Consider the following 15,984-nt stretch of genomic DNA (forward strand, 5'->3'; position numbering starts at 1 on the left):
CCGCGTAGGTAGCGAAGAATCCGTTTGCCGTGAGTCCAATGCTCTTCCGCAGGGTTGCATTGGAACTGACTGAGGTAAGACACTGCAGCACTCAAGTCAGGACGAGAAGTAACCACTAGGTAAGTCAGACAACCTATTAGCTCTCGGTACGGCTTGTCCAACTTCGACGATGACTCCTCCTTCTTAAGCTGCAGATTCACTTCAATTGGAGTGCTCGATGGTTTACACGACTCCATTCCAAATCTTCTGAGCACCGCCTCCGTATATCCTGGTTGGTTCAACTTGATCACTCCTTCCGATCGATTTCGCTCGATTTTCATTCCGAGGAACATGTCTGCTTCGCCAATGTCAACCATCTTGAATTCCTGCTTCAACAACCGTTTGACGACTTCAATTTCTTGGAGGGACTTCGAGATAATCAACATGTCGTCTACGTACAATAGGAGATACAATGGACTTGACTTTTCGTTTCGCACATACAAACAGGCATCTTCCACACAGCGTCTGAATCTCATTCGATCTGCGAACTGGTTGAACCGATCGTTCCAGGCTTTTGAGGCTTGTTTCAGCCCATAGATGGATTTGCTCAACTTGCAGACCTGGTTCCCCTCCTCAAATCCACGAGGCTGTCGCATATAGATGTCTTCGGTTAACTGGCCGTTCAAAAACGCCGTCTTGACATCCATCTGGTGCACTTCGAGATCTTGCTGATTAGCTAAAGCAAGCATCGTTCGAACAGTTGTCATTTTTGCTACTGGCGCGTAGGTCTCGGTGAAGTCAAAACCTCTGCGCTGACTGAATCCCTTAGCGACTAATCTTGCTTTCCGTTTCTGGACACTACCGTCTGAATTCAGTTTCAACCGGAAAACCCATTTACAATCGATGGGCTTCCGATCTGGAGGCAAGTCCACCAACTGCCAAGTCTCGTTCTCAGCTAACGAGTTCATCTCCTCATCAATTGCCGCCTTCCATTCCGGCCAATCATCCAAAGTTTTCAGGTCATCGATGCTAGTCATATTCTCTACGTAGCTCTCAGCACCCAAAGCGAAAGCAACACAAACGTAATCATTGAGCTTGACCGGAGGATTTCTTGTTCGCTCGCTACGTCGTACATTTTCGGCTTCTTCTGGCTCAGCAACAGCATCTTCAAAAGCAGGATCATCTTCGGCTAAGGAATCGTCAAAATTCGGTGCCACGCATTCCACCTCTTCGGATTCTGTCGGCGGTTTCCCTGAAACCGGACCAGCAAGTTGACGATGTTCCTCGGAATTCTCCTTGTCTTCTACTCTGACCCCTCGAACTGCCTCGGTGGATGGCGACTCATCGAAGGTAACATCACGAGCGAGGAAAATTCGGCGACCGTCCCATATTCGATACCCATTCACGTTGAATCCGACCAAACGACCGATTTGGCTCCGAGATTCAAGTTTCTTCCGTTTCTCTTTGGGTACAAAACAAAATGCTGTACTGCCAAATACACGCAACTTGGAAACGTCTGGCTTTCGGCCATGCCACTTTTCGAAGGGAGTTTTCTCTTCCGTAACAGCTGATGTAGCGCTTCGGTTAATCAAATAAACTGCCGTCAACACGGCCTCGGGCCACATATTCTTATTCATACCAGAGTCCTCGATCATCGCTCTCGTTTTATCCATAATGGTTCGATTGAGTCTCTCGCTAACACCGTTTTGTTGCGGTGTGTGTGGGACGGTGTATTCTATCTGGATACCTTTGGTGCGACAAAATTCCTTAAATCTGGCACCAACATATTCGCCGCCGTTGTCGCAGCGCAATCTGCTTATGCGGCTACCAGTGTGCGCCTCAGCCATCGACACGTATGTTTGGAATGCATCAAGTGTCTCGTCTTTAGTGTGCAAGAAATATACAGCACTAAAGTGAGAAAAATCATCCGTAAAGGTAATAAAAAATCGCTTACCATTCCAGCCGGTTGGCGCCAGGGGTCCACAAACATCGCTATGGATGAGTTCGAGGGGTCGAGAGCTCCTTGGTAGCGGCATACTCTTGAATGGCTTCCTTATCTGCTTCCCTTTGACGCAAGGTTCACACACAGCCTCGCCAGGAACATCACTTTTCTTCAATTGAAGACCACTCACCATATTTCCACTAATCAGCTTCGATAGTCCACTCTTTCCAATGTGGCCGTACCTCCTGTGCCACAGATCTTCTTCACTAACACTCACTAACATTTCTTCGTGCCTCACTACGTCCACGTTCAGTTCGTAAAGCCGTTCCTTGCGGCTGGCACAACACACAACTTTACCGTTTTGTTTTATGTGGGCTTCGTTCTTCTCAAACACCACTTGCATACCCAGTTGGTCCAGGCGCCGGATGGAAAACAGATTGTATTTCATCCCGGGCACCAACATAACATCCTTGACCACACACTTCACTCGTCGTTTTCCCACTCTGGCAACCATGTTCACTTTGCCAATACAACGACTCAACAATACTTCCCCAGAAGCAACTCGAATTTCCATCGGAACACTCAGTTCCGTGATATCGCACATCCAATCTTCACGACACACCATGTGGTCTGAAGCACCTGAATCCAGGATCCAGCTGGATTTATTGCACACCCCACTTGCACTTAACGAATCACTCACGAATGTTACAGCAGACTCTCCAAAGTTTGCTTTTTCTTTCTTGCTGTATTTCTTTTTATTCGGATTCGTGTTTTTCAGCAACGGGCACTCAAACCGCTTATGGCCGCCCCTCCCACAAGAGAAGCACTTGATTTTCGCGGGAACACTACTTTTGCCGACAAAAGCTGACGAGCCAGCACCTTCCGCCCCCCCATCAGAATTTTCGCGCTTCACACTCTCACTAAGCAAACGAGCTTTCACAAAATCTAATGTGCACTGCTCAGTGGGTAGGGTTTCAAGAACCGTCACAAGCTGCCCATACGGCCGGGGCATAGTTTGCAGCAAATAGAACACAACCAAACTTTCTTGAAGCTGTACTCCCGCAGAATCAAGATCGCGCACTATTCGTTCGAATTCCACCAGATGATTTTGTAGCGGACCCGATTCATCGAATTTCATAGCGGATAACTTCTTCAGCAGGTAGAATTGGCCGGAGATTCCCTTACGAGCAAACGTGTTTTGCAAAGTCGCCCAGATCTGAGCCGGAGTCCCCTTCCCCTTGATATGTTCAAGTTGGGAATCCGCAATATTCCGAACAAGTACTGACTTGCACTTAACGTCCTGCCTTCTCCGTTCCACCAATCTCTGCTCTTTTTCACGCTTTATCGCAACCGAATCGTCCACTAGCACTTGCAGTTCCGGAACGTCTTCCACTGCGGAACGGATGCACTCTATCAGACCAAGTTCTTCAAGGTGCACCTCCATACGGAAGCTCCAGTTGGCATAATTGTTGCCATCGAACGAATATATCTTCCGATCTTCCTCCATGTTCGCGCCGGTTTCACAAAACGAAAGCGAAAAACTTATCTTTCGGATCTGTACTAAGAACAGAGAATTTTCACTCGCGACGCAACAAGATCGAACACGTTTTCTGCTGGGCCCATAACCTAACAAAGGGTTTTACGGAGCAGAAGAAAAGACGAACGCGTCCGATTGGTAGAAGATATATTTGACAAGTGAAGAGTACACGTCTAATGAAAAGTACTCTAGAAGAGAGTATAGCAAAGTCTAGTTTACATGAATAGGAGAAGTTACACATCTGAATCTTAATAACAAACCAAATGAGATTGGGTTATTCTTAACAGTATCGATGGAAAAGGAGAAGGTACAACAAGAAGACGATGATGATGGTCTGTTATCGAATCGAATTGGTGTGTGCGTATATCGAAAGGGGGCCAGCCAGCTCGGCAGGAACCGGCCGCTGTGATCGAACACCGTTGTGTACCGTTTGCATTGCCGGATTCCTGTACCCCTGTTGGAAATCGAACGAGTCGATGGCTTTAAATATCTTTTGCTATCGGTTCCAATATATTGATTAAATTGGTTTTCGTCCCGCGCACCCTTCCTGTAAACTACTCTAATGGAGAAAGTTTAGGCAAACCAATCAGGCGGAACAACCGTAGTTGAAGTAGCAGGCTATGGGAAAACAGTCTGTCGATGCTTTCCCTCCCATATAAAGTTCCAGAGCAAAGGGAACGCTAGCGTCACATAGCACGCACCGCTTGCTGCAAGTTTGTTGATAACGAACACGCGTGAAACCTAGCCACGATAGCGTAGCAAAGCAGTCACGCTAAATTTGTTGACATCACATGAAAACGGTTAACGACGACCTCAGCAGTCGTCATCGTCGTCGTCGTCGTCGCTTAAAAATCCTTTAAAACATTAACAAGTAGTTTTCGTCACAGAACCGAACAGGGGAGCAGCATCGCGCGCAGTCGGTTCCGATTAGAAACGGGGGGCCATTTACACAGTTTTAAAACTTAAATCACCCCTACAACGATCTCGCGCGGTAGATTCACCCATTTCCCGCCCACCGTCGTGTGAGCTCCTGTTAAAAAGGCAAGATATTTAATATTTCCGAACGCTGTCTGTGGTGTCGTTGTTGGCCTTTTCACAAAAACGACTCTGCATTTGCCGACGCAGATTTTAAATACCCACCACACGAATCGAGCCGAGTCGAGCACGCTGCCAGCCAGCAGCCCCGCTTTAAATTTAAAATATTTTAAATTTTCAAATAAAACTTAGCAAATTCGTTTCATTTGAATCGGCCAGGGTCGAAGCGTTCGGCAGAGGTGGCGGTTTTAAAGTGGCGTTTTAAAGTTTAACGTTTCTATTTGGGTAGCGGAAAAGTATTGAAATTTTAAAAATTGTTCAAATTGAATTTTTTTTTAATTGACAAAGTTGTCCAAATTGTCAAAAATGTCAAATTGTCAAAATAATCAAAATTGTCAAAAATTTCAAAAAAGTCAAATTGTTAAAACTGTCAAAATTGACAAAAATTTTGAAATTATCAATATTGCTAAAACTGTAGAAATCTGTCAAAATTGTCAAAATTATCGAAATTGTCAAAATTGTCAAATTGTCAAAATTGTCAAAATTGTCAAAATTGTCAAAATTGTCAAAATTGTCAAAATTGTTAAAATTGTTAAAATTGTCAAAATCGTCAAAATTGTCAAAATTGTTAAAATTGTCAAAATTGTCAAAATTGTCAAAATTGTCAAAATTGTCAAAATTGTCAAAATTGTCAAAATTGTCAAAATTGTCAAAATTGTCAAAATTGTCAAAATTGTCAAAATTGTCAAAATTGTCAAAATTGTCAAAATTGTCAAAATTGTCAAAATTGTCAAAATTGTCAAAATTGTCAAAATTGTCAAAATTGTCAAAATTGTCAAAATTGTCAAAATTGTCAAAATTGTCAAAATTGTTAAAATTGTCAAAATTGTCAAAATTGTCAAAATTGTCAAAATTGTTAAAATTGTCAAATTTGTAAAAATTGTCAAAATTGTCAAAATTGTCAAAATTGTCAAAATTGTCAAAATTGTCAAAATTGTCAAAATTGTCAAAATTGTCAAAATTGTCAAAATTGTCAAAATTGTCAAAATTGTCAAAATTGTCAAAATTATCAAAATTGTCAAAATTGTCAAAATTGTCAAAATTGTCAAAATTGTCAAAATTGTTAAAATTGTCAAAATTGTCAAAATTGTCAAAATTGTCAAAATTGTCAAAATTGTCAAAATTGTCAAAATTGTCAAAATTGTCAAAATTGTCAAAATTGTCAAAATTGTCAAAATTGTCAAAATTGTCAAAATTGTCGAAATTGTCAAAATTGTCAAAATTGTCAAAATTGTCAAAATTGTCAAAATTGTCAAAATTGTCAAAATTGTCAAAATTGTCAAAATGTTCAAAATTGTCAAAATTGTCAAAATTGTCAAAATTGTCAAAATGGTCAAAATTGTCAAAATTGTCAAAACTGTCAAAACTGTCAAGATTGTCAAAATTGTCAAAATTGTCAAAATTGTCAAAATTGTCAAAATTGTCAAAATTGTCAAAACTGTCAGGATTGTCAAAATTTTCAAAATTGTCAAAATTGTCAAGATTGACAAAATTGACGAAGTTGTCAAAATGCATAAAATTATCGAAATCGTCAAAATTGTTAAAAATTGTAAACATTGTAAAAAATTGCAAAAATTGTAATTTTTTTTCAAATTGTCGAAATTTAAACAAAATTTTTTAAAAGAAACGACAATGGAAACAAAATTTTAGTTAAAAAAAATTAATATTGCCAAACATTCCAGAGAATTATCTACAAGTTATTTAAAATAGTGAACAAAAATTTATATCTGTAAACACTTTTGAAAAAAAAACTTCTAATTTATTTTGTAATTCAAACACTTAAAGATTTGAAAATAATACATTAAAATACCTACATTTTCGAAGATTTTATTTCCATTATTTTGTATTTTTAACGGCATACAATATTTATTAAATTTGATACTATCATTTTTCCTATTTCTGTCTAATAACTTTTGTTTCTCTGCATTTTAAAAAGTTTCATTTCGTTTAATATCATTTATTTATGTTTATTTGATTTTATTCCCTGTTTAGCAGTTTTCTCGTGTTTTTTCTTCATATTTTAATTTTTATTCCATTTATTTTATTTCTTTTTATGTATATTGATTGTTTCACGTTTGTTTGTTTTGGTTTTCATTCATGTTTAATATTTTTTTCTAGTAAATTATTTTTCTTCTCCTTACGACTCGTTCTATTTTGAGATTTTTAGTTTATTTACAAATTTCAGTTTTCCCGAATGGTTCTTATCATTTTATTTCCATTGAATCAAATTTTGGGTCGATGTTATTTTCAATATTTATTTTCATTTTTTTGTATATTTCTACCCATTTGTGGAAATATTTGTAGTATATTTTTTCACTTCATTTTTATATGTTTATTTTTTTAACTAAATCTTTTCCGTTTTTCGACTTCCCGACTTCCAACCTTTCTTTCATTTTTTTTTAATTTTTATGAATTTTAACTCTTAGCTATTTCTTTCTTTCTTTCGTTTGTTCCGTTGGTTTAATTATTTTATTTTTGTGTAATTTACTTTTAATTCTTGTTTTACTTTGGAATTTCTTTTAATTTTCTTCCATTTTTTAAGTTTTTTTCCTTTTTTTTGCGTATGTTTGCGTTTTTCTTTAATTTTTTGTTGTTTATTTGCTTTAATTTTTTCTGATTTCTTATTACTCTTTTTACTTCGTTCCGTGTCTTTGAACTTGATTTTCTTTTTTCTATTAATTTCTATTGATTAAGATATATAAACTTCATATACTTTTTTGTTTTCTACATTTCTTTTCTTTGCGTGCTCATTTGTCTTTTGATATTTAAATTATATTGGGAAAGAAGAATTTGTTCACAGTTTTTCTATTGATTTCTCTATTTGATTTTTTGTCTTATCAATCGCATATGAACGGTTTTTACTTAGTTTTGTTACGGATGGATGAGCAGCGGCTAGACCAGCCAAGGCAAGGTACTTTAAGAGTACGGAACCTCAAGGCCGGCTGGCTACTGGGTAACCAAGGACATTTACGGATAAAATACATAAATCTGGAAATTTCATGTTACTTTGCGTTTTTTTTATTAACGTTTTCTTGTGGCGTGTTGTCTGTGTGTATAAAACAATGTTCTGTGTCTTGTGTGGCGTGTAATTTTTTAACTAACCGTGATTGTGCTGCTGATGGTCTTGCGTCGCGACGTCGTGGTTCCAGAATTCCAGTTCCGGAAGCAGGAGGGCCGTCGATTTAAGGGCGTATCGACGGGGTGCCGAAACCGTCGGCGCCAGCGGACGTTGCTGGACTCGGTCGTTGCAGGCGTCTTCCTTCATAGGCTTTTAATCGGTCTGCCCACGAGAGTGCCCCGTATCCGGACAGACCGAGAAGGGAAGTTCTCCTTAGTAATTAGGGGTCCTCAGACCCCGAGAACGTTGTTGCTGGTCCTTTACGTTGAGGCGCGAGACCACAAGGGATCTGCGGGCCGAACCGTGAAGAGGTCAAACCGGTATTCGGGTGAATTCCGTGGACGTTCACAAACACTATACAGAAACTTGACTACACTCACGGACGCCTGGTACAGAAGAGCCTCGAAAAACGGAAGCAAGCTTCCTTTTCGGCTTTTTCATTTCATTTTCCAAATATTCCTCCTTTCCTCCTCTGTTAGTTGACAGCAGCCAGCAGTAAAATGTAGCCTACTGTGGTGCTATCTTGGTGTCAGACTCAACAAGGAACATGAATTTTCTAGAGCTAAACTTTCAAAACTACAAAAGAAGACAAAAATCAAACGATTTGTAACCAACCGGTTACAGTTTAAGATATTTTATTTTGTTGGAGTTTTTTTTTAAATTTTATTTTCTTTTTTTTAATTTTATTTATATTTTCGGTTATTTCTTTTTTTTCTTTTCTCATCTTTAGATTTTTTTATTCATTGCTATTACTTATAGCATATAATTATTTTGTTTATTTGTTTTCTTTCTTTGATTTTTATTTTGTTTTTAATTTTATTTAATTTTACTTTATTTAGTTCATTTTCATTGTTGCTTTTTAAAAATTATTCTTATATAGAGGTACATCTCTTTATATTTTTTATGTTATCTTAAATCTACACAGAAAGAAAAATGTAATCTTACATTGCACGTTTTCTCATCATCGCCACGATAAATATGAAAAAGAGTATAACATTTAAAGGCTAAGATGAACTTTACATGTCACCGCATGCGAAATCCAGCGTCAAAGTCAGTTTGCCAATTCTGTTTTGATTTCGTTCCTATTGGATTCCCAACGAAGGCAAACTTCATCAATTAGCTTGCAATTTCATGTAAATCTTAGCGTTCGCAACGTTCGACCGTATTTTGTTGTACCTGCTCGTGTGCTGTTCGCTTCTGTTCGAATCGAGGTGGTGCATACTGAGTTTTAAATCAAGTAAGTGAGAAATAAAACTTAATACCCTTCTAATTATTGTAAGTATTATATCAAATGGTCAATTTTATTTGTTCCAGGAAAAATGCCACTTGAATACAACGAAAGCTCGGGCTATTCCAAGTGCATGACAACTTATTTTTTACCAGCATGTCAATCGCCGTTGCCGTCGTCGGGGGAACAGCACCAAAAAACCGGTATTCGTGAAAATGTATTGAATACAAATTTTTCATGTGTGGATCAAATAAAATGTATGTGTAAGATATTAAAATCTCTTAACGACAAATATCGATGCTTTTCTTATTGAATAAACAACCATACCAAAAAGAATGATTGGAAATGTAGGTTTACAGTAAACAAATCAGTTGAAAGCGATGGGAAGTTTACATGAATTAAGCCGTATTGATACATGTAAATACCCGATTCCCTTCTACCCATGCAGTTGCATGTAATGTTACAAGGATTTTTCTAACTGTGTATTTTTTATTTTTCAACAGTTTTTTTTATCTTTTTCAATACTATAAATATTATTAAAATTTCATTTCCATTTTTGTTTGCTTTTAATTTATTTCCACGTTTTTTGAGTTATTTTACAGATGCCGTTTGCAAGTTTTCTGTAATGGAAACATTCAGTTTTAATAATGCTGAAATCAATATCAAAATGATCAATTTGAGGAACAGCAAAACCCTAGTACGTGCATCAATCTTAATCTGAATGAATTCGAGTCCGATTATAACTGATTCACCTCCACGGTCGTATGCTCACTGTCGATCCTCCACCGCTGTCATGATCTCCTGCGAAAATCCAATGAGAATAAAGTGTTTTTTGTTTTGTTTGCTAATTTCCCCGCTAGGGGAGGAGATAGTAGTCGTCGTGGTCGCTTATAATAACAACAAAGTATCGCGTCTCGTTGTCGTCAGGTGGGAGATGTGCAGTGCCATCTCGATTCGAAAAGTGGCGTTAAAAGTTTGCATCCGAGCGAGAGCGTTTGCCGCAACGGATACATCGGCATGCGACCCTGGTCCACGAACCGCTGCGATTGAGAATAATGGACGCAAATCGGGCAGCGTTTCTCGGCTACCTGTCACCATTGTTGTTGCGGCGATGGCTGCGAACGTGTTTTGCTGCGACGCCATCATGTTGTGCGGGCCGCCATCATGGATGATGATGGCTGCTGCTGGGCTGGCAGAGTTTGGTTGCGATGGGAGCCGGTTTTAGCACTGACTGCCATGTGCTCGGTTGCTTGGGCCGGCCATTTTTGTTTCCGCTCTAACCGCAGCAATTCCGGCCGCTAGAAACGCTACTGCCGCTCTAGTCCCGCTCGCTAGACGCAAGTTACCCGAGACACCATCAGCGAGGCCGCCGCCATTAAGGGGATCCGCGCTTAGAGAGAGCGCATCCATTTTGGGGGCCTTAGCCTCCCTAACGCTCAAAATGGCAGCTAGTAGAACAAGAACAATTTGACGAAAATGTATCGGGAGTCCATGAGCCGGGGGAGCTCACCCACTGCCGTACGGATGCGCGCCAACTTCTCGAAACCGGACGCAGCAAGCGACTCGGCGCTTGTGTGTAGTCTATGCCATGGATGGCGGTTGGTTGCCATAGTTTCACCCGGAGCGCTTGCTGCAGCCCCGTTACAATACCTGTTAAAACCTTGGTTAAGATCTTTGCCATTTCAGGTCATTACTACCGGACGTCGTCGTCGTCGTTGCCGTGGACGAAAGTTGTCGAGTAGGCAGTCCTTGGCGTTTGCGAAAACTAAACACCACCTAATGTGGTGGTTGCGTGCCACTGTTGCGGAAGTCAGTTCACAAGTATCCGTTTGCTTGGGTACCGCTACTAGGTAGGTCTTTGGCAGAAACGACGATGGATCAACAGCAGCAGCACCGTAGACGTCACTCCACCATACCAGACAGATATGAGAGAAGGAAGCAAACAGCAAAGACACAACACCAAACACGAGCGCGGCGGCAGCAGCAAAAAACCCGTTGCCATGGGCACCTATGAGGTAGAGACCCAGATTCGGCGGCGAATCCCTCAATGACAGGCACTACGGAATTGCGTAATAAACCGATAGTATATTCCGACGTAGTGCAGGTCAATTTCTCAATCTTTGATCGGGAGCTCAGCATCGGTAGGAGGAGGCAGAACAGATCTCCCCATCGTTCGTCGAATGAGGGGGGCTTTACGAAGCTAACAAAAAAAGGGGAGCTGCAAGCAAGTGTGGTTCAGTTTCAGCCGAAGCTTGCGTAGATGGCGCTTCGATAGCAGCAGCAGGTTGGTACGTGGAGAAACTTCGGTTGCTTTCCGGTTAGAAAGTTAGCAAGCACCTAATCATGGAGTCAATGTGTTCGCAAACGATTTAATTTCCAACCTAAAAAAGCACAGTTTGCTATGATGCTTTTTGGCGTTTAAACGCTAATGTCTATCTGAAGCAACTTTTGTAGTGCAAAAATTGAAACTCAAACGTATGTAATCCTTGAACGTTCATAGATTTAGGATTCTGTTCAAGAGAAGTTGAAATTTCTGAATGCGGGATTCTTTTTTTGCAATACTACACTTAAGAGATTTTATGTTAAATTTTCAAAAGTTTAGAAATGTCTTTTTTTCTGGTTCCTGAGCTGCTCTCTTGAATTTTTGTGTTGTATGATTGGCATTGCATTACTTAAAGAAAGCACGGCTTGTTAAGCAAGGACTAATAGTTCTAGATTAAACAAAACTTGATGCTTCTCATACAAATACAAAGAAGTATCCAGAAATAAATCTAAAATCTGATCCGTGAAAATTTTGAAAATTTTCTCAAAGTTTATGCTCATTTTCAAGAGAATCAGGAGTTTTTTTTTAATTACAACTCATATTTATCAAGTTAAAGGATACACATGTTTGTCCTTTTTCTTTTTCCTTTATCAAAACCTTTGAATCTCCAAGCTTACTGAGAACACAGTATAAGCAACAACTTTGAGACTAAGCTCCATGGCTTCCGAAACATATTCTCTAAAGTTCATAGAACCCCATGGTACATGTCAAAACTCATTTTTTTTAAATTCATAATGTGCTTTTACTCCAAAAGCAGCAGCAGTGAACTTTATTCCTCTCTATAGAGAGACTGGGTAAGCCCACATAAAGCACCAGTTGTTATCAGCTCAGTGGGCTCCCCACAGAAAGCCCCCCTTCAGCAGAATACCTGCTCGAGATCATGCGGCCCTAGTTAAAATTTTCTCCACACCAAAGTTGTATTGTGCCATAAAAGGAAATCACCGTATAAAGTTCGGTTCTGTTCAGATTGTTGTTTTGGTTTGGGGGAGCCTGAGAATTGGCGTCGTCTTGCTGCTTTTTATGTCATTAGTTGTTGCTGCTGCTGATGCTGCTAAAGAAAAAGTTTGCTTCACATGACTTTTTGGAACTTGGAAAGCTGGATACTAGTGGATACGAACTGTTGGTGCTTTTTCCATGCAATACTGAAGCTTGGTTGGAGTGGATTTTATCAAAGGTGCGGGTTATTTTGATCACGAGCCCCCCGTACATTTTTATCAATTTGATTTAATCAACAACTTTTATTACTTGGAGTTTAAAATATTTTCTTCTTTATAATATAAAAGTATGAATCAAAGGTTAAACCAAAGCTACAGCGGAGAATAGGGATACTTGATCCATATTGATTCATATTTTCATCATATCCACCCGCATAGATAAACTAGAAGCATTTTTCTGAGAAGAAAAATATCTTGATATTTTTTAAGTTGGAGGAGACTTTATCCTTTATTCAAGGAGCTCTATCCATAGGCAAAAATCCTGCAAAATCCAAAGATAAAAGGTCCACTGACTATTTTTGGCCATTAGTTCTCATTTCTCAGTTTGTAAGGGTCAGACAAAGAGAATTCTAAAACTTTGTATTCTACTCCACAGTAATTGCATACTTAAAGGCGCATTTTTCTAAGTTTTAGATAAAAACCGTTTTTTGAGTCCTTTTTATCAGGTAACTAGCTGATCCCATACGAACTCCGTTTCGCTTTGAAATTTAGAATATGTCATGAATAGTTTGAATTAATGTCAATTTATAGGCATTTTCCAGATGCAATTCCGAATGCTTTTTTTTAAATAATTGCAAAAATGTTGAACACGTACGTTCACTTTTTTTTGTCGTATGCTACTAAGTTTGAAATTCAGGAATCAATTGATCAACACAAACTCACGTAATTATTGCAAAGCAAATTTGAAAGTTAATAGACTCCCTTTTTTGTCGTTTGATACAAATATTGAAATCAGAAATCAATTAACCATCCGAACTCCAATAAACCGTGCACAAATTTTGACTCAATCGTTGCAGATCAATCGTTTTTTCCGAATTTTGATCTCTGAAATCGATTGCCCTTCCTTCAAAACTCCCGTGTGCAAATTTTCAAACCAATCCATTGCATAATAACGTCAATATCGCAAAAAAAAGTGAATAGTTTTTTTTTTTTAATATGTCTTTATTTGTATCAATTCATCATTACATTTATATTACATTATTACATTAAATTAGGTGTTCAGCTCAATAATGAACTGTTCAGAGCCCTAAAGTTAACTAGATAATAAAAATTTATTTATAAGATTTAAACTTGCTGAGCGCAATCAAGTATTTAATGTAGGAGAACATCCTGTAATGGCAAAAATATGTTAAACTTAAAATTAAACACTATCCTAAAATAAAACTAATTATAAAGAGAACGAATCTCTGCGATGGAAGACTGCATCGATTTGCCTCTGAAGTTGGAGATGATTTTGTTGGCCATCTCTTCGATCGATTCAATGCCCGCAATCCGATGAAGATTTTCGGTGCTGTGCCAAGGTGGAAGCCGCAAAATCATTTTCAGAACCTTGTTCTGAATCCTCTGGATGGCTTTTTTCCTCGTCGCGCAGCAAATAGACCAAATCGGAACAGCATACATTATCGCTGGTCGAAACACCTGTTTGTAGATTAGCATCTTATTTCGCAGACACAACCTGGATTTCCTGTTGATGAGAGAATAAAGAGATTTAGTGTATTTATTACATTTAGATTGAATATCTTCAATGTGATTTTTAAAAGTAAGATTCCGATCAAGTGTGAGTCCCAAGTACTTCACGTGATCAGACCATTCTAATGAAACCCCATTAAAAGTTATGGAATGATTTTCATTAGGTTTTAAAAATTGAGCTCTTGGCTTATGGGGAAATAAAATAAGTTGAGTTTTGGAAGCGTTAGGGAAATTTTCCACATTTTCAAGTAATTCAAAAAGGAATTTAAATTTTGTTGCAATCTACTGCGTACCACCCGTAAATTTCGACCTTTGGCTGAAAGCAAAGTATCATCAGCAAATAATCTTCTACCTTTTCCTTCTGGTACATCAGGAAGATCAGAAGTAAAAATATTGTATAAAATCGGCCCAAGTATACTGCCTTGAGGGACCCCAGCTCTAATGGGAGTCCTTTCAGAGCATGAATTTTGATAGCTTACTTGTAAGGTTCGGCTAGTCAAATAATTTTGAATAGTTTTAGTGAGATATACAGGAAAATCAAATCGAGCTAATTTAGCTACTAAACCCTTGTGCCAAACACTATCAAATGCTTTTTCAATATCTAGAAGAGCAAGACCAGTTGAAAAACCTTCAGATTTGCTAGCGTTAATCATATTAGTTACACTCAAAAGTTGATGTGTAGTAGAAAGTCCATGACGAAAACCAAATTGTTCATCAGGGAAAATAGAATTCTGATTAATGTGAATCATCATTCTATTCAAAATAACTCTCTCAAATAGTTTGCTTAAAGAAGGAAGCAAACTAATTGGTCGATAACTTGAAGGCTCTGAAGCACTTTTTCCAGGTTTCAAAGTTGGAGTTACTTTGGCATTTTTCCATTTATTGGGAAAATAAGCCAAGTGAAAACATTTATTGAAGATTTTAACTAAAAAATTTAAAGTGCTTTCAGGCAACTTTTTAATAAGAATATAGAAAATCCCATCTTCCCCCGGAGCTTTCATATTTTTAAATTTTTTGAAAATCAATTTAAGTTCATCAATATTTGTCTCACAAGAACTTTCAAATACATTTTGTTTAGAAAGAATATCATCAAATTCAAGGGAAATTTGAGCATCAATTGGACTTACAACGTTTAAATTAAAATCATGAGCAGACTCAAATTGTTGGGCTAATTTTTGAGCTTTTTCTGCATTAGTTAAAAGAAGTTTATTCCCATCTTTCAAAGTAGGAATTGGCTTCTGGGGCTTTTTCAAAATTTTAGTTAATTTCCAAAACGGCTTTGAGTAGGGTTTTATGTCCTCTACTGCTTTAGCAAAATTTTCATTACGGATGAAATTTAAACGACGTTTGATTTCTTTTTGAAGGTCGCAATAAATAAATTTCAAATAAGGATCCCTAGTACGTTGATATTGGCGTCGACGAATGTTTTTTACACCCAAAATTCAGCCTCTGTGCCAATGGCGTGTAGTCAATTACATAGCATCATTGGTACAAGAAGATAACGCGATCGGTGCTGATTCGATTTGCTCCCACCGGCATTAATCTCCCAAGTTAACCGAATTGCGTATGTCTGAAAGAAACAAAATAAAAACGCTTTCACGTCCCTCCCTATCGCATCACAAGACGAAGAAGGATGGAAATAAATACCGGCCAACACCAGGCAGCCAGCGAACCGAGCACTGTGCGTGTGAATGTAGCAAAAGCAACAACAAAAACATCCTTCTAATTCAATCCCTTCAATCCAACGACAAACAACCACGGCCGAGCTGTGCGTGTGTATGCAGTAAAAGCAACAACAAAAAAAACATTCCTTCAATTCAATTCGCCGGCAAACAACCACGGCTAAGCTGTGCGTGTGTATGTAGCCAAAGCAACAAGAATATATTCCTTCAATTCACCGGCAAACAAGCACCGGCCAAGCTGCCCGGCTTTAGCAGCTGTGTATATGTAGCGTGTGTATGTAATAGCAGGCAGTAAGCAAAGCACAGTTCTCATTCAATGGGTTTCCCGTTTCCTCCACTCCCGTTCCCTTTCCCGTTTCCATCGCAAGACAAATGAATACCTTGAAAGGAGGCCAA

Source organism: Uranotaenia lowii, chromosome 1, assembly GCF_029784155.1.
Source record: "Uranotaenia lowii strain MFRU-FL chromosome 1, ASM2978415v1, whole genome shotgun sequence".
Taxonomy (NCBI): Eukaryota; Metazoa; Arthropoda; class Insecta; order Diptera; family Culicidae; genus Uranotaenia; species Uranotaenia lowii.